General features: G+C 41.8%; 1 protein-coding gene and 1 non-coding gene across 5 annotated transcripts in view; both read left to right on the forward strand.

Moving 5' to 3' along the window:
- STAC (SH3 and cysteine rich domain) overlaps positions 1-23,011 on the forward strand; it is a 353,446-nt gene that overhangs the window by 191,165 nt on the left and 139,270 nt on the right. The gene's annotated exons all lie outside the window — the stretch shown is intronic.
- On the forward strand, positions 10,372-10,477 carry LOC112443547 (U6 spliceosomal RNA). Its single transcript, XR_003031959.1, has one exon. It is a non-coding gene; the product is annotated as a U6 spliceosomal RNA (small nuclear RNA).

Here is a 23,011-nt window from a genome sequence, read left to right on the forward strand (position 1 = left end):
ACCCAAACATTGCACACTGCTGCCTTTTCTTAGCAAGGTTCTGCTGCATATTGGGTCCTGGAAGGAAGGTGCTGAGGACTCTGGAGCGGTCAGTTGGCTTTCAGGCAGCGCTGAGCCTGGCTGGTCCTAGCCTCACTCAGGCCCTCTACACGTGACTCTGCTATGGCAGGTCCTCCCTGAACCTCTCTTCTTGGTGTTGGGGTGTCACTGGAAATGGTTGCACTCACCTGTTGAGACACTCCATCTCCTCTGCCCCTTCCTCAACTTTTCTTTCTCTCCCTTTCACATTCCATATTTTATCAGTTTGTGCTGACTCACATTTCAGTTCAGTTCAGTCACTCAGTTGTGTCCAACTCTTTGTGACTGCATGGACTGCAGCACACCAGGCCTCCCTGTCCATCACCAACTCCCAGAGTTTACCCAAACTCATGTCCATTGAGTCAGTGATGCCATCCAGCCATCTCATCCTCTGTCGTCCCCTTCTCCTCCTGCCCTCAATCTTTCCCAGCATCAGGGTCTTTTCCAAGGAGTCAGCTCTTCGCATCAGGTGGCCAAAGTATTGGAGTTTCAGCTTCAGCATCAGTCTTTCCAATGAACACTCAGGACTGGTCTCCTTTAGGATGGACTAGTTGGATCTCCTCGCAGTCCAAGGGACTCTCAAGAGTCTTCTCCAACACCACAGTTCAAAAGCATCAATTCTTAGGTGCTCAGCTTTCTTCACAGTCCAACCCTCACATCCATACATGACCACTGGAAAAACCATAGCCTTGACTAGACAGACTTTTGTTGGCAAAGTAATGTCTCTGCTTTTCAATATGCTATCTAGGTTGGTCATAACCTTCCAAGGAGTAAGCGTCTTTTAATTTAATGGCTACAGTCACCATCTGCAGTGATTTTGGAGCCCCAAAAAATAGTCACCCACCGTTTCCACTGTTTCCCCATCTATTTCCCATGAAGTGATGGGACCAGATGCCATGATCTTCGTTTTCTGAATGTTGAGCTTTAAGCCAACTTTTTCACTCTCTTCTTTCACTTTCATCAAGAGGATCTCTAGTTCTTCACTTTCTGCCATAAGGGTGGTGTCGTCGGCATATCTGAGGTTATTGATATTTCTCCCGGCAATCTTAATTCCAGCTTGTGCTTCCTCCAGCCCAGCGTTTCTAATGATGTACTATGCATATAAGTTAAATAAGCAGGGTGACAATATACAGCCTTGACGTACTCCTTTTCCTATTTGAAACCAGTCTGTTGCTTAATGTCCAGTTCTAACTGTTGCTTCCTGACCTGCATGCAGATTTATCAAGAGGCAGGTCAGGTGGTCTGGTATTCCCATCTCTTGAAAGAATTTTCCACAGTTTATTGTGATCCATAGTCAAAGGCTTTGGCATAGTCAATAAAGCAGAAATAGATGTTTTTCTGGAAATCTCTTGCTTTTTTGGTGATCCAGTGGGTGTTGGCAATTTGTTTCCTCTCCCTTTTCTAAATCCAGCTTGAACATCTGGAAGTTCACAGTTCACATATTGCTGAAGCCTGGCTTAGAGAGTTTTGAGCATTACTTTGCTAGTGTGTGAGATGAGTGCAATTGTGCAGTAGTTTGAGCATTCTTTGGCATTGCCTTTCTTAGGGATTGGAATGAAAACTGACCTTTTCCAGTCCTGTGGCCACTGCTGAGTTTTCCAAATTTGCTGGCATATTGAGTGCAGCACTTTCACAGCATCATCTTTTAGGATTTCAGTTCAGTTCAATTCAGCCGCTCATTGCTCACCTGGAATTCTATCACCTCCACCAGCTTTGTTTGTAGTGATGCTTCCTAAGGCCCACTTGACTTCACATTCCAGGATGTCTGGCTCTAGGTGAATGATCATACCATTGTGATTATCTGGGTCATGAAGATCTTTTTTGTACAGTTCTTCTGTGTATTCTTGCCACCTCTTCTTAATATCTTCTGCTTCTGTTAAGTCCATACCATTTCTGCCCTTTATTGAGCCCATCTTTGCATGAAATGTTCCCTTGGTATCTCTAATTTTCTTGAAGAGATCTCTAGTCTTTCCCATTCTATTATTTTCCTCTATTTCTTTGCACTGATCACTGAGGAAGGCTTTCTTATCTCTCCTTGCCATTCTTAGGAACTCTGCCTTCAAATGGGTATATCTTTCCTTTTCTCCTTTGCTTTTTGCTTCTCTTCTTTTCACAGCTATTTGTAAGGCCTCCTCAGATAACCATTTTGCTTTTTTGCATTTCTTTTCCTGAGGATGGTCTTGATCCCTGTCTCCTGTATAATGTCACGAACCTCTGTCCATAGTTCTTCAGGCACTCTGTCTTTCAGATCTAGTCCCTTAAATCTATTTCTCACTTCCACTGTATAATCTATAAGGGATTTGATTTAGGTCATATCCGAATGGTCTAGTGGTTTTCCCTACTTTCTTCAATTTAAGTCTGAATTTGGCAATAAGGAGTTCAAGATCTGAGCCAGTCATCTATTTTTAAGTGCAGATTTCTCCCCTGACCTCCTGACACACACATGTAATTGTCCAGAGCTAAGGATACCACTATGAGAAGGTTGAAGTTGTCACATGTGGTCATCACACAGTGCAGAGGACCTGATGGGGCCTGTTTCTCCTAGCCCTCCACCTGCTTTCTGTCCAGCTCTTCTTCCCAATGCTGGTCCTGCAAACCAACAGTGGCCCAGAGCCCCACACAGGATCCTGGGCTTCAGGCCCACAGAGGTGATGCTTCCAAAGGCAGGCTTCCATGAACTTCTCCACAGCCACGGGCAGTCGGAGGCAGGAGCAGCTCACCTGCCAGGGCACTAACAGGAAGGTGTTCATAAGGGCATTTGATTACATATTTTTGCTTTCTTATCCCTGAATTATTACACACGTGCACTGTTGATCTGTTTGAGTTTGAGAGGGAATTTCGGGAAAGGGAAGAAAGGGCTGCAGTGCTAGTAACATTTGTAGGGAGTTGTTACAGGATTCAGTTGAGTGAGTCTCAGCCCATATTCAAACAACTGTAATGTTATTAGAAGGAGAGCTGTGCTGACGCAAACGTTGGGCCCAATTAGATCCCAAGAGCTGCTCTATGGGAAGCCTATCTCACTGGTAATTCGTGAGGAGGAAATGCATTTACAAGTGGCAGCCTTGTTTATGAAGAGTTCCTTTGTCTGACTGAGGACAGCGCTGCTCTGCTTAATTAGACATTTTGAGATGCATGGCCAGTGTTTTTAAGGAATTTGTGCCAATCCTTTGTCTTTCCATTCATCTGACTTCTCCCAGAGCTCCACATGCCCAGACCTCCCTTGCACTCCTGGGATGGGGGCTATGGGGCTTCCCCAGGACAGGTTCCATGCTGGCACAGATCGTAACCAGAAGCTACTTCCACTCGCAGGGAGGACACAGTCATGGCCCAGCGTGGAGGCTTTCATCTTTAGAGTAGATTTTGAACATCTTTCTTGGAACATCAGTAAAACTGATTTAAGTCTGTAAAACATAACAACAAGAAAAAAATAGAGTTGTTCTGATTGAATCAAGGGAGTGAGACCTGGAACCACCCTCTTGGAAACCAAATTTGAAGGCAACTGATCTTGTCTGAATTTTGGAGCAAAATTTGAAGAGTCCTTAGCATGATGACCAGAGACCAAATTGCCAACATCTGCCGGATCATTGAAAAAGCAAGAGAGTTCCAGAAAAACATCTACTTCTGCTTTATTGACTATGCCAAAGCCTTTGACTGTGTGGATCACAATAAACTGTGGAAAATTCTTCAAGAAATGGGAATACCAGACCACCTGACCTGCCTTTTGAGAAATTTGTATGCAGGTCAGGAAGCAACAGTTGGAACTGGACATGGAACAACAGACTGGTTCCAAATAGGAAAAGGAGTACGTCAAGGCTGTATATTGTCACCCTGCTTATTTAACTTCTATGCAGAATACATCGTGAGAAACGCTGGGCTGGAGGAAGCACAAGCTGGAATTAAGATTGCCGGGAGAAATATCAATAACCTCAGATATGCAGATGACACCACCCTTATGGCAGAAAATGAAGAGGAACTAAAGAGCCTCTTGATGAAAGTGAAAGAGGAGAGTGAAAAAGTTGGCTTAAAATTCAACATTCAGAAGACAAAGATCATGGCATCTGGTCCCATCACTTCATGGGAAATAAATGGGGAAACAGTGGAAACAGTGTCAGACTTTATTTTGGGGGGCTCCAAAATCGCTGCAGATGGTGACTGCAGCCATGAAATTAAAAGACACTTACTCCTTGAAAGAAAAGTTATGACCAACCTAGATAGCATATTCAAAAGCAGAGACATTACTTTGCCAACAAAGGTCTGTCTAGTCAAGGCTTTGGTTTTTCCTGTGGTCATGTATGGATGTGAGAGTTGGACTCTGAAGAAGGCTGAGCGCCAAAGAATTGATGCTTTTGAACTGTGGTGTTGGAGAAGACTCTTGAGAGTCCCTTGGACTGCAGGGAGATCCAACCAGTCCATTCTGAAGGAGATCAGCCCTGGGATTTCTTTGGAAGGACTGATGCTAACGCTGAAACTCCAGTCCTTTGGCCACCTCATGCGAAGAGTTGAATCATTGGAAAAGACCCTGATGCTGGGAGGGATTGGGGGCAGGAGGAGAAGGGGACGACAGAGGATGAGATGGCTGGATGGTATCACTGACTCGATTGACGTGAGTCTGAGTGAACTCCAGGAGTTGGTGATGGACAGGGAGGACTGGCATGTTGCAATTCATGGGGTCGCAAAGAGTTGACACAACTGAGCAACTGAACTGAACTGAACTAGCATGATGGCCCAAATTGTACTGTTGACAGAAGTAATCAAGCCAGTCTCATCTCCTACCGTCTTCGCTCCAGAGAAGTACACACCTCCAGAGAAGAGGGTGGACTGCTATCCAGATGAAAGCTCTCCATTCAATTGACTTTCACTCTTAAGGTGTGAAAGTTTATTTTCACTTTACTTTCCAGTCTCTTTTCAGCCATCCAGAGATGACAAGGAGTCTGGGCCTGAAGACATCCTAGAATCTGTGACAACAGGGAGCTCAGGAGAAACCAGCCCTCTCTGATGTCTTCACGTCACCAAATATTTATTGAGCTCCTGTGGCTAATACTGCATGATGAACTAGTGATACAAAGATGGCTAACAAGACACTTGAAAGACTGAGGGAGACAAAATAAAATTTACTCCACACTCTGGAAAAAGCTGCAAAAACAGCTTTTTTTTTTTTTTTTTTTCAGAGTGAAGAACCCAGGGCATGCTCCTTGGAGACAGGAGTGCTGGGATGCTTTCCCAGATAATGACGATGCTGCTGGGTAGCTGTCAATCGCTACCCTTGAGAGTTTATGTGAAAGGAAGAGAGAAAGCAAGGGTGCGTTCAAGACTTCCTCAAGAAGCTTGCAACTTAATGAGGTTTATACTACATACACATCAATGACTCAGGGCAGTTCCTAGGCAGCAGGGACAGAGAAATTGATGAAATAAGAAAACGCAGGGGTCCCAGACACTGGAATGAAGGGAGGTGAATGTGTCTCCACAGAGTGAAATTTTGAGTCCAGAGGCCTTTCCTTGTCATCTCTGGATTGCACTTAGAGCAAAAGATTCTTTGGCACATGTGGGAGCACCTGTATGTGGAATCTTCCTCTGTCTCCAGGTGAATGTCACAAGCTCTCCAACTGAAGGCTTTGCCTTCTCTGAGGGACTGTCATCTCATCTAGGGTGACCAGCCATCCAAGTTTGCCAGAGGCTTTTGTGGTTTAAAAATGAAATATCCCACATTCTGGGTACTTGGCCCTCTAACTTATCTGTAATGGTTTGAGCTGGGGAAGGGCAATCTAACTGCCTGCCCTCTTTTTCCACCCGCCAGTCTCTTCCCTCACTATCCAGAATACCAAGCATAAGCTCTCCAGTCCTAATCAGTAGGGAGAACCAATGATACCTACAACATCTGCTTCCTGTCCTGTGAAGATCCCTGTGACAGAGAAACACAAATGCTGCCTGCCCACAGATAACCAACAAAGGACAGAAACTCCAGAAGGAAGAAAGTATTCTAATTAACCTGCCGTATATGCAACCCGTTCAGCTTGATGTCGGGCACATAGTAACAATTCTTATCACTCCTGTGTGCCAGATGGAGTCAGTGGCCTCACACTCTAGTAAGAGAGACAGAGAAGACATGAGTGTGTGTATTGTAAGGTAGATTTGACTTGAAGTATTGAAAAATGTACCTGGCCAGATATATGTGAGGTACACAAAATTTCTTCGGCATGAAGAAAAATTATTCGAAGGTAAAGGTCTGCAGGGTGTGACGGGAGGCCACTTGTGACCATCTGTGGAGCGATGTGCCACTCAGTGTGTAGATGTTCAGATTTTCCGGATTGTCCTCAGGGGCAGTTCCCACTTCCATCGTTTCTGCCAGGCTTCTAAATCTTCTTTGTGACTAAAATGAAATCCTGCTGCCTGTCTGGAAATGAAGCAGGAGGTTATTTCTCTGGATGCTCATTTCATTGATCTCAGAATGTGTTTTTGAGTCTGGGGACCTCTCATCATCTATAGCTAATGGGGACAAGGTTTTAAAAGTGGTTTGTTCTCTGACACTTTTCTAATTAGGTCAATAAACAAGTATACTAAAGAAATGCTATCTTTGCAAGCTTTTCCTAGCTGTGCATCTGAAGATTGCCCTGGAGACCCTCGCTTTAATCAGATTCAGCAGGGAGTCTACACAGTTTCATCGTCTGTAGAATTTTTCAGTGTTGCACTTCAGACACAAATTTAGGAAACCGTGGCTAATAAGTGATGTCACAATGACACATATCAAAATATAGATTTACTTTTCACTATTTGCACTAGATCTTCACCAAAGCTCTGCCTGATCCTCTGCTTTTCAAATATTTATTCCCCAGATTTGGGGAATTCAGCCTTGTTTGTCACATTGTTGATAAGAGTAAAAATCAGCATAACTTGGTTGCGGCGCCATAGACACGGTGTCTGTCTCTGGAACACGGTGCAGCCCTTTAATCTCTATCCTTGTGCTAGAATACTGAAAAACCAATTGGCAGGGGGATATGTACTTTACAAATTTATATTTAATACATGTGTGCTGTGCTGTGCTAAGTCGCTTTAGTCATGTCCAACTCTTTGCAACCGTTTGGACCATAGCTGACCAGGCTGTTCTGTCCGTGGGATTCTCCAGGCAGGAATACGAGTGGGTTGCCATGCCCTCCTCCAGGGGATCTTCCCATCCAGGGTATTGAACCCAAGTCTATTATGGCTCCAGCTTGGCAGGTGATTAGAAATAAGGATGGACTGTTAACAGTGTTCACATAATTTACAGCTGAATTATGAGAATATTATTTTTTTCCATATCTGAATACTCTATTTTCTAAATACTACTGGATCACTGGTATATGAGTAACTAGCATAAAGCTAAGTAAAATATTATAAGCTTGAAGATGGAAATCATTTTGTCTTATAGCAGAGAATTGCTGCTAATCCTAGTGCCCAGAGGTCCTGGAGAGTGACTCAGCATGCAGGAAGTCTAGAACTCAGGAGACCCAATTCTGCTCCCTCATTTCATGATGAGGGAACCAAAACCCTTTGGGCCAAATGTCTTACTTGAATCCCTGTAGTTCATCAGTACTGTAACCAGATTTTCTGACTTCCGTTTGAAGTCAAGAAATAGCTTTCACATGCCTCACATATCTCTTTTTATGATTTTTTTAAAATTTAATATTGGAGAATAATTGCTTTACACTATTATGCTGGTTTCTGCCATACATCAACATGAATCAGCCACAGGTATACATATATCCCCTTCCTCTTGAACCTCCCTCCCATCTCCCACCCATCCCACCCCTCTAGGTTGACACAGAGCCCTGGCTTGAGCTCCCTGTGTCACACAGCAAATTCCCACTGGCCTTTTTACACATGGTAATGTATATGTTTCCATGCTGCTCTCTCCATCCCACCCTCTCCTTCCCCTACTGTGTCCACAAATCTGTTCTCTATGTCTGTGCCTCTATTCTTGCCCCACAAATAGGTTCATCAGCACCATCTTTCTAGATTCCATACACATGCATTAGTATATAATATTTGTCTTTCTTCTTATGACTTACTTCACTCTGTTCGATAGGCTCTAGGTTCATCCACCTCATTAGGACTGACTCATATGCATTCTTTTTTTTAGCTGAGTAATATTCCATTGTATATATGTACCAAAATTTCTGTATCCATTCATCTGTTGATGGACATCTAGGTTGCTTCCATGTCCTAGCTATTGTAAAAAGTGCTGCAATGAACATTTTTGGGGTACATTCAATGGTTTTCTCAGGATATATCCCCAGTAGCAGTAGGATTGTTGGGTCATATGGTATTTCTACACCTAGTTTTTTAAGGAATCTCCATACTGTTCTCCATAGTGGCTGTATCAATTTACATTCCCAACAGTGCAAGAGGATTCCCTTTTCTCTATATCCTCTCCAGCATTTATTGTTTATAGAATTTTTGATGATGGCCATTCTGACCTATGTGAGGTGATACCTCATTGTAGTTTTTATTTGCATTTCTCTAACAATGAGTGATATTGAGCCATCTGTATTATTAGCCATCTGTATGTCTTCTTTGGATAAATGTCTGTTTAGGTCTTCCACCCATTTTTTGATTTGGTTGTCTGTTTTTCTGGTATTGAGCTTCATGAGTTGCTTGTATATTTTGGAGATTAATCCTTTGTCAGTTGTTTCATTTGCAATTATTCTCTCCCATTCTGAGGGTTGTCTTTTAATATTCTTTATTGTTTCCTTTGCTGTGCAAAATCTTTTAAGTTTAATTAAGTCTCATTTGTTTACTTTTGTTTTTACTTCCATTACTCTAGGAGGTGGGTCAAAGAGGATCTTGCTGTGATGGATGTCAAAGAGTACTGCCTATGTTTTCTTCTAAGAGCTTTAATAGTTTCTGGCCTTACATTTAAATCTTCAATCCATTTTGAGTTTATTTTTTGTGTAAAGCATTAGAAAGTGTTCTAGTTTCATTCTTCTACATGTAGCTGTCCAGTTTTCCTGGCACCATTTATTGAAGAGCTTGTCTTTTCTCCATTGTATATTCACGCCTCCTTTGTCAAAAATAAGGTGCATGGGTTTACTCTGGGCTTTCTGTCTTGCTCCATTGATCTATGTGTCTGTATTTGTGCCAGTACCATACTGTCTTAATGACTGTAGCTTTGTAGTATAGTCTGAAGTCAGGAAGGTTTATTCCTCCAGCTCCACTCTTCTTTCTCAAGATCGCTTTGGCTATTTGGGGTCTTTTATGTTTCCTTACCAAATTGCGAAATTTTTTGTTCTAGTTCTATGATAAATGTCATTGGCAGTTTAATAGAGATTGCACTGAATTGGTGGATTACTTTGGGTAGTATAGTCATTTTTGCAGTGTTATATCTCTCCATCTGTGTCAGCTTCGATTTCTTTCATCAGTGTCTTATAGTTTACTGCATACAGGCCTTTTGTCTCTTTAGGTAGGTTTATCCCTAGGTATTTTATTCTTTTTGTTGCAATGGTGAATGAGATTGCCTCACAGTCTTAATGAGAACTGCTCACTTAAGCCCATCAACTTTGTGTCTCACACACAGCTAGAACACTTCAGAGAATACACAATAGCTTTTAAATGCAGTCAGTACTCATGAACAAGGGTGGGAAATCTTTGGAAATTTCTGACAGCAGCCAGGCTTGACTTGTGAGGCTGACATGTTTGGGTTTGGGCTGGGTCAACTGAGTGACTGAGTTCCCTCTCTACCCAGCCTCATCCTCCAGCAGGCTTGTTCATGTGGCTCCATCAACAGTGAGTAGACAGCCACCAAAAAAAGATGAACCTTGTCATTTGTGACAACATGGATGCATCTTGAGGTCACCTTGCTAAGTGAAATGAGTCAGAAAAAGACAAATACCATATGACTTCATGCATGTGTGGAATATAAAAAAAGAAGGAAATTAATGAACAATAAAAACCAAAACAGACATATAGATACAGAGAATAGAATGGTGGTTACCAGATGAGGAGGGGGAGTGAGGTAGGGCAAATAAGTAAAGGGTATCAACTGTATGGTCATGTATGGAAACTAAATTTTTGGTGATGAGCAAACTAAGATATATGGAGGTAGAAATATAGTATTGTACACATGAAACTTATGTACCTCAATAACATATAAATCTTTTAAAAATCAGTGAATTTCTCCTCAATGAAAGGGAATGCTGGACAGTTCCAGAAATTTAAAAGAGCCTGCACCAAATTATGGCTGGGAAGTGTGTATGTGAAATTGTCATAAGAGCATTGGTTATAATTTAGAAGATTCTCACAAGTTGAAAAGAATGAGGACGAGTGCTTACTTTGGCAGCATATATACTAAAGTTGGAACCATACGGGAAAATTAGCATGACTCCTGCACAAGGATGACATGCAAATTTGGAAAGTGTTCCATATTTTTATATAAAAATAGAGTCAAGGATCTACTGTATTGCACAGGGACTTCTACTCAACACTGTAATAAACTATATGGGAAAAGAGTAAAAAAAAAAAAAAGAACAGATATATCTCTATGTATCAGAGAAGGCAATGGCACCCCACTCCAATACCCTTGCCTGGAAAATCCCATGGATGGAGGAGCCTGGAAGACTGCAGTCCATGGGATCTCTGAGGGTCGGACACGACTGAGCGACTTCACTTTCACTTTCCACTTTCCTGCATTGGAGAAGGAAATGGCAACCCACTCCAGTGTTCTTGCCTGGAGAATCCCAGGGACGGGGGAGCCTGGTGGGCTGCCGTCTATGGGGTCGCACAGAGTTGGACACGGCTGAAGCGACTTAGCAGCAGCATCTCTATGTATAATTGAATCAAGTGGCAGGACAGCTGACACAAACACCACGTTGTAAATCAACTATACTCCAGGATAAAATTTTTTTTAAAAAGTGAGGACGAGATCCCCAAGGCCCTTTCCAGCTCTGTAATCCTATTAAAAAATAAATACAAATGTTAGCAAAACAAAACACAAAGAAAGAACCATAAGTGGAAATGTAAGACCTCTTGAAGACCAGGCGTGAAACCGGTACACTGCCGTTTTTATCACATTGCTAATCCAAGTCAATGGAAAACCAACCCAGATTCAAGGGGTAAGGGAACAGATTTTGCTTCTTTTATAATATTTGCTTTTTTTATTTTGGGGGATGCTACAGGTATTAGTTGTGGTGTGTGGGATCTAGTTCCCTGACCAAGGATTGAACACAGAGTCTTAGCCACTGGACAGCCAGGGAAGTCTCAGGTTCCACTTCTTGATGGGAGATGCTACAAACAATTTTGGTCATGTTTGCTATCTATTACAGTTACCTGAGGAAAGTGATCTGTCCCAACAAGAATAACCTACTATGTCCCTGTATTATTCAAGGTACCCAGACTCTAGAGATGAGCCCACATCTGAAGATACATCAATTAAATAGCATAAAATAATTAAGTCCCAGACTTGGGATTTGGACTTGGCAGAACAAGGGCAGAACTGAGACCTTTAGCCATGATTTTCTTCACCCCTCAACTCAAAGAACAGCTCTTCCAAATTGTTATTCATATGCCCAAACCAAATATTACCAATTGCTTTCCTTTGAGCCTTCCTAGCAATCTACGGGTCATCTGCAGTTGTCCTTATCTTACCTGACTGTGTAGTAAAATCATTTTTCTGGTTTGAAACCCCAGTCTAAATTTAGGCTACTTGAGGACAGGCACTGCAACTTGACCATTACTACATCTCCTAAGCATCAGACACAGCAAGTACACTGGAATACACTTGTACTTGAAGACATTTGCATGGATATTTATAACTCGATTTGGTCTGTAGTTTGGTTTTTTTCTATTGTGCTATCTTTGGCAGAGTTTTTAGAAAATGTGTATCCACCAGATAAAAATAATTCGGAAACTTTCCTTTTTTGTACTTTAAATAATTCAAATATCATAAATTATGGGGCACATTCCTATAGGCGTCTTGGATTGAGAGTGTATGGCTTGCTGCTTCACCAGTCACCTTAGTTACATCTTAGCCATTTTCTCATTGTGCATCATCTGCGTTGTACCAAGCCCTTTCCACCACCCCCATGTATCTACATATTACAGGAACACAGAAATTGTCCATTTAGGGCAACAGAAGTCTCATGAACATCATGTTGCTGTGAATAGCAGGTGTCTGAAAGCTTCCATGTTCACCTTCAAGTTGGAATACAAATTAGAGAAAGAAAAAGAATGTCACAGGTGTTGGAGAGCATGCTATGCTCCACTGCTGAGTGAAAAACGCATTTGCTGAAAGCAAGCTGCCACCACTTATGAAAAGCTATTGGGGCTCGGAGTCCAATTAGAGAGGAAAAAAAAATCAATAGTGATTCACTTCCTTGTTAGAGGAATTGATTTTCCTGATAAAGTTCACAATATTCTTAGAGTTGGTCTTAATCATTTTCTGGGAAAATGGCAGAGCTCCAGCTCTCCCAAGTTGTATAGTTAAATTGAGATCAGTGGTTTAGCAGTGCAGGGAGTTACAGATCAATCTCATCAAAGAGGAAAATGCATCCCTCAGACAGAAAGTGAGCAAAAGTACCAGCCAGACATCCCTCTCTCGCCAGATACTCCGATGTTTATTTTATCTCTTTTTAAAAATTTCAGGTAAGGACCATGATTCCAGTTTTCATTTGGACCTGGATGTCAAAATGGATATATGGTTTCATTTTTCTTGTTTTGATAAATAAATCTGTGCCCTTGGGTTTAGAAGACTTGTCTGTATTCCAGCTTCCTCTTGCTGGCCTCATGACCTTGAGAGAATCATTTCACTTCCCTGAATTGCTCTTCATCTTTAAAGAGAGATTGGATTTGCCGATGTGTGTGCCAGATGTATATGTGGCTATCAAACAATTATGTGTAATTCAGCAATTACTTGTAATTAAGCAATTACATATAGCAGACACTGGTCCAAGTGCATCAACTCTTTGAACCCTCACAACCACCCTGTGGAAAAGCTATCATTATCCCTCCATTTATAGACAAGGACACAGGGATGTAGAGAGGTTTAGGTAATTTGCCCAATCTTAATTCTTATTCAGGGCCACATGAAACACAGGGGCTTCATCACTGTTTCTAGAAAGGATTCTAGAACCAAATAAATTTGGGAAACACCACCTCCTATGTTCTCCTTTTGGGAATTTGCATTTCATGTTAGTTAATGAAAGGTTCTGGGGAGTCCTGAGGCAGACACCAGTTTATCTCAGCATTTTTCAAATAGTTTGGTTATAGAACTTTCTTTTTCATGCAATACCAGCAACATCCCAAAGGACAGTCAACTAAGAATCGGAAAATATTTGAGTTCCAGTTCTAAATACAAGTTCTTAAGTGAACTTGAAAATCGCTTAAATTTTACAAACCTCAGTTTCCATTATTAAGCTAGTGAAACACCCACTTCAGCAAAGCATTTATCAATACATGAATTAAATAAGATGCCATATGGGGAAGCTTTTTTGGTAAATAATGAAATATTATACAAATGCTAGGTGTTATTTTCATTAATTCAATTCTTTGAACATGAAATATGAGAAATGGTTTTCCAACCAGAGACAACCCTTGTCACTCAATCATTTGTAAAACTCATTCCTTCTTTTTTTCCTTTAACCATGAAGTCTACTCCAAAGTTACTATCCAAACAGCAAAATAATTGAATCCCATAAAAGGCTTTTTTCTCTTATATTCATTTAACAAGAGTCTCTATTCAATCTTTGAATGATTGCTCTAAAAATTAATCCTATAAAATCCTATTTGAGACTGTTTTAAATTAAATGCAGAAAGCTGGTATTGTTTCAACAAACTGATAAATACATTACCTGTGCATAACCACCTGTGTTCTAGAAGTTCAGCACATCTCGTTTTTATTCTTGGTGCTTGTCATTTGTTTCCTACTGTTGATATCATGTTCTGTATCTCCTCTACATATTCTGAAACACTGCTATTTCAGCACTGTGTGTTGTGTTAAAAATGAAATTCAGCATGAGAAAGAGCCTCTAGATTCAAGGAATTTAATGATCAGAGTACCACCAAGCAGTGTGTGTGTGTGTAGTAAGCTCCCTACTTACAAACCTTCAAGTTGTGAACTTTCAAAGGTGTGAACATTCATTCACATGTCCAGTCACACAAGTTAGTTCCCGTGTCTGGCACACATTGCCACGTGCACAACTCCTCTACAAGTGGTTGTGCTTCAGTGTACAGCACTATTTAGAGTGCAAGAGTATAGAATCTTTACAACAGCTTGCCCTGTGTCTCCTATTGCTGATGATCCTTGAGCTCTACCTTCTCCCGCCTCCTCTCCCTCCCCCAGTCACTAACTCCTCTCTCCTGTTCGCTGGATGCCAGCACCTGTATGCCAGCTGTTGTACTGTATCACTGTACTTTCCAAGGTACCACACCGCAGGATTGTGGCTTCCCTGATAGCTAAGTTGGTAAAGAGTCTGCCTGCAATGCAGGAGACCCTGGGTTGATTCTCGGGTTGGGAAGATCTGCTGCAGAAGAGATCGCCTACCCACTCCAGTATTCTTGGGTTTCCCTTGTGGCTAAGCTGGTAAAGAATCCACCTGCAATGTGGGAGACCTGGGTTCAATGCCTGGGTTGGGAAGATCCCCTGGAGAAGGGAAAGGCTACCCACTCCGATATTCTGGCCCGGAGAATTCCATGGACTGTGTAGTCCATGGGGTCACAAAGAGTCAGACACGACTGAGCGAATTTCACTTTCACTTTTTACTGCAAGATTAAAAATGTTTTCTTTATTTTTTGTTTTTATGTATTATTTGTGTGAGAAATATTATAAATCTATTACAGTACTTTAATAGTGGTTGTGTTACTTAGGTACCTAGGCTAATTTTGTTGGACTTAGAACAAATTGGACTCATGAATTCACTCTCGGAACAGAACTTGTTCATGCAAACTATGGCCTGCACACCAAACCAAATCCTTCATCCTGTTTTTGTACAGTCCAGGAGTTAAGAAAAGCTTTTTTAATGGTTGAGAGGCATGGAAAGAAATAAATACCATGACAAGTGAAAATTATATGAAATTCCAATTTCAGTGTCCTTAAGTTTCACTGGCATACAGTCACACCTGTTTGTTTACATATTATCTGCCATAAGGCAGCCTTCACAGCATAGCAGCAGAGTGAGTAGTTAGGATAAGAGATGGTAAGCCTCACAAAACCTAAAACATTTACTGTTTTGCCCTTTATAAAGAGTTTGCCAACCTCTGCTTTACGTTCAGTATTTCCACACAATGGGTTTTGCCTGAGAAAATATAGTTCCTCTACAGAACAGACATCTGGGGACAGATTTGAAGAAATAAGCTTGGTTTGCTTTTTAACTTTACCTAATCTATAAAAGAAGACTATGGTTTGGTAGAAATATCAGGGGGCTTTGGGCCTTGGTATAAACCTTGCCTTTGGTTTTCTTAGCTGTCTGTCCTTAGGTACACCATTTGAACATTCTCAGTTTCAGTCTTCTTCTCTTTAAAATTGGACTCATGAATTTAGCCCAGTACCTACCACAAAGCAGTGTCCTGAAAAGTGTCAGTTTTCTCTCCCAGAGTCCCAGCAAGGGCCATGGGAAATGCATTATAAATGCCTTCCAGCAATCTGTTTTGCAGTCTAGACCACAAAGCAACTGAAAATTAAAGAGCTGAGAAGCCCCCAGCCTGCTCTCTGCAGCTTATTCACAGCACTTTTCAGGTCTACCTGACTGGAAAGTAATACATTTCAGGAAGGCTCTTTAGTTTTGTCTTTCCTTCTTGTAAACAACCACCTGGCTACATGAGCTTCTCGCTGGAGATGTGCTTCAATGTTCGACATCCAGCCTGGAGATAACCACTTCTCTTACCCTTCCAACGCTGTCTATCTTGGTCTCTGTGGTGCAGGGCAGTGCTTCAGCCTCAGCTTCACGTTCTATGAGTCTCTCAGTGGTGAAAATGTTCTTGAATAGTTGTTACTTGTTCTTATTGTGAGGAGGAGTGAGGTTAGGAACAACCTATGTCGGTAAATGTTGGTAACATCACTCCTCAGTTCAGTTCAGTTCAGTTCAGTCGCTCAGTCATGTCCGACTCTCTGTGACCCCATGAATCGCAGCACGCCAGGCTTCCCTGTCCATCACCAACTCCCGGAGTTCACTAAAACTCACATCCATCGAGTCGGTGATGCCATCCAGCCATCTCATCCTCTGTCGTCCCCTTCTCCTCCTGCCCCCAATCCCTCCCAGCATCAGAGTCTTTTCCAATGATTCAACTCTTCGCATGAGGTGGCCAAAGGACTGGAGTTTCAGCTTTAGCATCAGTCCTTCCAATGAACATCCAGGACAGATCTCCTTCAGAATGGACTGGTTGGATCTCCTTGCAGTCCAAGGGACTCTCAAGAGTCTTCTCCAACACCACAGTTTAAAAGCATCAATTCTTCGGTGCTCAGCTTTCTTCACAGTCCAACTCTCATATCCATACATGACTACTGGAAAAACCATAGCCTTGACTAGACGGACCCTTGTTGGCAAAGTAATATCTCTGCTTTTCAATATACTATCTAGGTTGGTCATAACTTTCCTTCCAAGGAGTAAGCGTCTTTTAATTTTAATTGGCTGCAATCACCATCTGCAGTGATTTTGGAGCCCCCAAAAATAAAGTCTGACACTGTTTCCACTGTCTCCCCATCTATTTCCCATGAAGTGATGGGCCCAGATGCCATGATCTTAGTTTTCTAGTTTTCATGAATCCTAGGGTTCTTGACTGACAGGTTTTTTTCCTCCAGCACTTTGAATACTGTTACTCCACTGCCTTATGATCTCTATTGTTTCTACTGAGAAGTCAAATGTTAATCTCATTGGGTTCCCTTGTTAATAATTTATCATTTTTCTCCTAATGCTTTTCCAGATCTTGTCTTGGGTTTCAGCATTTTGGCTATGATGTATCTATTTGTGTCTCTTTGCACATTTATTCTACTTTAAGTTTGTTGAGCTTCCTAGATGTTTAAGTTAGCGTTTTCCCATAAATTTGGGGTGTTTTCATCCCCATTATTTCATCAGTATTTTTTCTACTGTTTTCAACTTCCCTATTTCTGGTATTATCATATACATGTTGGCATACTTAATGCACTAGTATTTCTCTGAAGCTCTGTTTATTTTTATTATTTTTTCTCTTCTTCAGATTATATAATTTCTATTGCTCTATCCTCAAGTCTGCTAATTCTTTCTTCTGACAGTTGACATCTATTGTTGAGTCCCTCAAGTGAATTTTTTATTTCACTTACCCTACTTTTCAATTTAAGAAGCTTCACTTTGCCCTTTAATATGATTTCTGTCTCATTATTGATATTTGCTGTTTGGTGGAACATTATCATCCTACCATCTTTTACTCCTTTAAACATTCTTTTCTTTGGTTCTCTAACATATTTATAATGGCTACTTTGAAGTTTTTTTATATGACATCTGGTCCCTTTTAGAAGCAGTTTCCATTGCCTGCATTTTTATGATATATGGATCATATTTTCCTATTTCTTTGCTTTCCTTATAAATTTTATTGGAAACTAGATATTTCTGATAAAATATTGTAACAACTGTGGCTGGATATCGGTACCCCTTCTTGAACCTATTATTATTATTTGATTTTTTATTTGTCTAGTGACTGACTGGATTATTTTAGTGAAGTCTGTCCCCCTTTAACACTGTCCTAAAGTGGTAAGCCTCTGATGTTGGTCCTCAGTGAGGTGCAGTGTTGCCTGAAATAAGAATGGTTCAGTTAGGGATCTCTTTGACCATCTCTTTCCCTGACACACTCATGAACTTCCCATCCAGGGAATTTCACCTTTGCTTCTCCCTCTTTCTCTACGATTCTTCCTCCAGATATTGCCATGGCTTACTTTCTCATTTCACTCAGGTCTTGAGTCAAATGTTATTTCCAAATAAAACCCTTCCCTGGCAAATCTATATATTAGTAGAATAGCAGCCCCTCTTTGGTTGCTTCCTTGTTTTATTTTTTCCCACAATATTTATACTGACTGGCATGATGGCATGATATTTCTTATTGTCCATATCATACCCTAAAATGTAAAATTCACAAAATGTGAATTTTGCCTCCTCCATTCACCGTTATATCAATTCTAGAGGCTAAGACAGTTCTTGGCACAAAGTAGGCCCTCTCCAAATTTTTGTTATTAAATTATTGAAAAACTAAATAAATACTGTGTTCCTATACTAGACACTAGAAGTGGAGGAAGTATACTCTAGGAATAAGACTAAGATAAGGAAATTTGAGAATGCAGAAACACCAAAGAAAGGCAGAAACACTTCTGCCTTCTTGGACTTGATCCTCTGTCTGTCTAAGGAAGTAATTCCTTATTCCTTTGCTTTAAAATTTCACAAATCTCAAGCTGCAAGGCAGAAGAGAGGAGGAACTGGTGAAGGAGGAGAAAGTAATTTGACTGTGTTTCATTTTCACAAGCACACTCTTTCTCAGGGTTAGGGAACTATATGCAAGGGCAAGTATCAGGGACCAGAGCCACCAAGGGGACAGTGTTACATGTATGTTTCCACAAAATGCTTACTTGTAGCTGAGCAATAGGTCACTTCTCTGGTTCAACTCCTTCGAGGTTCCTGCTCTTCCCTCAGAAAAAAACTCTTAATATCATTGAAAATCCTTAATACCACTGAAAGATCCTATGGAATCTGGCCTCAGCCTTCTGCTCTGAGTGTATTTCAGGCCACCTGCTTCCCAACTTTAGTGAACTCCCTTCCACTCCCCAGATCCTTCCTCAGCACTTTTACAGACACGATCCTGCAGGCTTCTAACTTTGCCCTTCAGGCATGGCCCAGATAACCTTAGTTCATCTTTCAGGTCCCAACTCAAACGTTACTTCCACCAGGCCTCTTCTGACTTAAACTAAATAGTCTCTTGTATTATTAGGGTAAATCTAGCTGCTATGTATAACAAACAGACTTCAGCACAAAAATGGCTCAAACCCAGTAGAACTGTGTGTCTCTCTCATGTAGCCATGCAAGGCAGGATCATTCAAGTACACAGGCTCATGTAGTTATCAACTCCTTCAACACACGGCTTCTGAGATCACCATGATGACCTCCAGCCCAGGCAGCTGGATCAGAGTAAGAGCACAGAGGAGTGTATATGGGTGGTTTTATGGGCCAAACTGAACATCAGCACACATCACATCTTTGCACATTCCATCATCAGTCACAGGGCCATGCCTGACTGCAAGAGAGATGGGGTAGTCTCGTCCTGCTGTATTCCCAGGAATAAGAGGAGAATATGGGTTTTGGCAAGGTAGCAGGTCCTGCCATAGGGCTCCCTTCTGCTCGCCTTCCATTATGTTCTCCTGGGCACCTGGCAGTCCAGTGTCACAGAGCTCAGGGCACATGCTATATGTGAGGCTTGTCAAGTCCATGAAGGCAGAAATGGGTCTGCCTATTCTCCCTCTATATCCCTTAAAGCCTCAGCATTTAGTGGGCTTTTAATAAATATATTGAACTATATGAAATTACTGCTTTGTTTGTCATAAAATGTCTAATATTAGCAATTTAGAAGAAGAGCCTTTAAGGCACACCTTTGACATATGGGTTGTTCAGCAGAGCACCTCCCATGGGTTAGTGGAAGGCTATAACACAGGACTCAAAGGTTTTCCAGCTTGAGTCTTTCCACTAATGCCTTGTTAGGTAATTCCAGTTTCTTGCCAGGGAATCACTTGTAGAACAATGTGTTTTATGGACTAGCTGTGAGGTCATGCAGCCTGTGGGAATTTGGTGGAAGTGGGGAGCCACACAAGACCTCCACTCAGGTTGAGGAGAAAGCTTGGTCATGCATGTTAATGAATGACAGACTTTCAGTTCTGTCCCAATTAAGCAAACATTGGTTCCGCATCTACCGTGTGCCAGGCGCTAGGTCCAGAGCCAAGGACACAAAGATGATTACTTCCTTGGAGGAGCTTGTGGACTTACAAGGGGTTCACAGTCAGTTTGTTTTGGAAATATCCCTTCGGCACTTTTTCAGAAGAATGAGCAGGACAAGAAAAAGAAAAACCATCTGGGAGTTGGTTTTAATAGTTTAGGCAAGAGATGGTGTCCTGTATTGTTTTCCTTCACCGGTTTTTCTTTGTTTAACTTTTAGGGGGACAGAGGGTGGGAGGCGAGGTGGTCACAGGAAGGGTGAAGGGGCTGGGAAAGCACAAATATGCAAAGACAGAATCATCCTTCACTTGCTAGGGAGGAAAGCTGCTGAGGTGCAGAAAGGGGCAACCGTCATGCCGATCATGTCCTGGGATGGCATACTGTGTTTAGACAGCGCTTCAGCTGAGAAGTTCCCTACCACTCTCCAATTCCTTAAAATACAGAATTCTGCCACTGAAATGGAGAAGAATTGGGATCCTCACAACCGTGCCAGAAACTGAGGCTGTGCAGCCTTTCCTGACATCCTTAATCCTTAGGCTGTACCTTCCTCCTTCCCAGTGTGGTGCTGGAGGAAGGGGATGGGAAGCCCACTCCAGGGTGTGTGCGTTCCATCATTTGTCAGGAGGGAGCAGTCTTGTTGCTGGGTCTTTGTTGCTCTAGGCCTCTGAGTTAAAAATAGACTTTCCAAAGAAAGCTCCCGTTAGGTGGTCCTACCAAGGTAATTTACATTATCAGCTCCCAGCTTCAAGACTAATTTGGAACAGTCCCGCATTTGATGTGCTCCATTTCTTTTCAGGGGTGGCTGCTTTTTCACAACCAACTCCAAGGAAGTGCTCTCCCCAGTGATCTTAAATCTTGAAGCAGGAATTAGGATGGAGATTGGAGGAGGGTGGGTGGGTAGCACAGTTTAGGAGCCATGTAAACTCCAGTTGGATTCTTTGCACAGGACTCTCAAACTCTTCTGCCCACTTTTTTCCCTATGTTAAAAAGTTAAAAAATATCTGCCTGTGATGTCATACTCCTCTATGCTTTCTACTAAACCCAGTAGCTCCAAAAGAAAGTGAAAGTGTTAGTTCATCAGTCATGTCCGACTCTTTGCGATTCCATGGAGACACCAGACTCCTCTGTCCATGGGATTTTCCAGGCAGGAATACTGGAATGGGTTGCCATTCCCTTCTCCAGGGGATTTTCCCAACCCAGAGATCAAACCCTGGTCTCCAGCGTTGCTGGCATATTCTGAGCCACAAGGGAAGCCCGTTGTGACTCTGGGCAGGGGTGGGTCACAATTCTCTTTTAATGTGCATGGGGTGGGTCGTCGCCTGCAGGATGTTCTGCCATTGTCACTCAGGAGGAGGCTGAAAGAGCAGCACATCAAAGCACAAAGATCCCCGAGGCGGTCCTCAAACTGAACGCATGTTCTACCTGGTCATTCTAAGCAGCATCAAGGAGCCCAAATCTGACGCCTGTTTTCCTGGCTGCCCGCGCAGCCGTGGGGGTTGTGGCAGCATGCATGAGTGCCTGAGTCCCGGCAGGAAAGAACAGGACCTTAGTGTGGATCCACAGAATGACCCCTTTCTGTGGCACGAGGTCTGACTTCTCTTACCAAAGAGCGTATGTATAATTAGCCACATTATAAATAGAGCTTTCAAAGGCAATTTTATTATTTAGTCATTTTGACAACCACATGGGGATGAATTAAATTGTAAAGACAAGGAAATGAAAACTCAGGAGAGTTCATTGTCTTGTCCGAGTTCAAACATTGCAAACATTGAACTACAGAAAATAAAATTGGTAATTATGTTGGTGACACTCAACATCTATTTGATAATATGTCTTCCCATTCAGAAACAAGACACCTCTCACCACTTATTAAAATCTCTAGTTTTGCCCTCTGTTTACTGCCCTCTGTTTACTGCCCTCTGTTTACTGTTTACAGTTATAGACTAAGTGCCTAGTGTGTGTGTCTGGCATGTAGGAACTTCGGTGTTATTGCTGTATGTGTGCGGGTCTCCTGTATTGTAGGCAGATTCTTTACCACTAGGTGCACTATGTATATTCTTTTTTGTTCTTTTCTACTATGTTTTATCATAAGATATTGAATATAGTTCTCTGTGCTATACATTAGGACCTTGTTATTTATCCATTCTGTATATGAAAGCTCACATCTGCTAATCCCAACCTCCCACTCCATCTCTCCTCCAGCCCCCTCCTCTGGGCAATCACCAGTCTGCTCTCTGTGTCCATGGTTCTGTTTCTGTTTCAAAGATAGGTTCATTCGTGTCATAGTTCGGATCCCACATAGAAGTGATCTTGGCATTTGTCTTTTTCTGACTGACTTCACTTAGTACGATCATCTCTAGGTCCATCCATGTTGCTGCAAATGGCATCATTTCATTCTTTTTTATGACTGAGGTGTATTCCATTCATATATGTGCCACATCTCCTTTATCCATTCATGTATTGATAGACATTCAGGTTGTTCCTGTGTCTTGGCTACTGTGAGTAGTGCTGCTATGAACACAGGGGTGCATGTATCTTTTTGAATTAGTGTTTTGTCTGGATATATGCCCACTTGCTGGATCATATGGTCGCTCTACTTTTAGCTTTCTGAGGAACCTCCATACTGTTTTCCATAGTGGCTGCACCAACTAACATTCCCACCAACGGTATAAGCAGGTTCCTTTTTTCCACACTCCTTCCAGCATGTATTTGTGGATTTTTATTGGTGGCCATTCTGACCTGTGTGAGGTAATACCTCATTATGGTTTTGATTTGCATTTCTGCAATAATTAGCTATGTTGAGCATCTTTTCATGTGCCTATTAGCCCTTGTATTTCTTCTTTGGAGAAATGTCTGTTTAGGTCTTCTGCCCATTCTTTGATTGGGCTGTTTGGGTTTTTTGTTGTTGTTGTTGTTGTCAAGTTATATGAGCTCTTTGTATACTTTGTAAATTAAGCCTTTGTCAGTTGCATCGTTTGCAAATATTTTCTCCCATTCTGTAAGTCGTCTTTTTGTTTCGTTTATAGTTT

This window comes from Bos taurus, chromosome 22 (assembly GCF_002263795.3).
Source record: "Bos taurus isolate L1 Dominette 01449 registration number 42190680 breed Hereford chromosome 22, ARS-UCD2.0, whole genome shotgun sequence".
NCBI lineage: Eukaryota > Metazoa > Chordata > Mammalia > Artiodactyla > Bovidae > Bos > Bos taurus.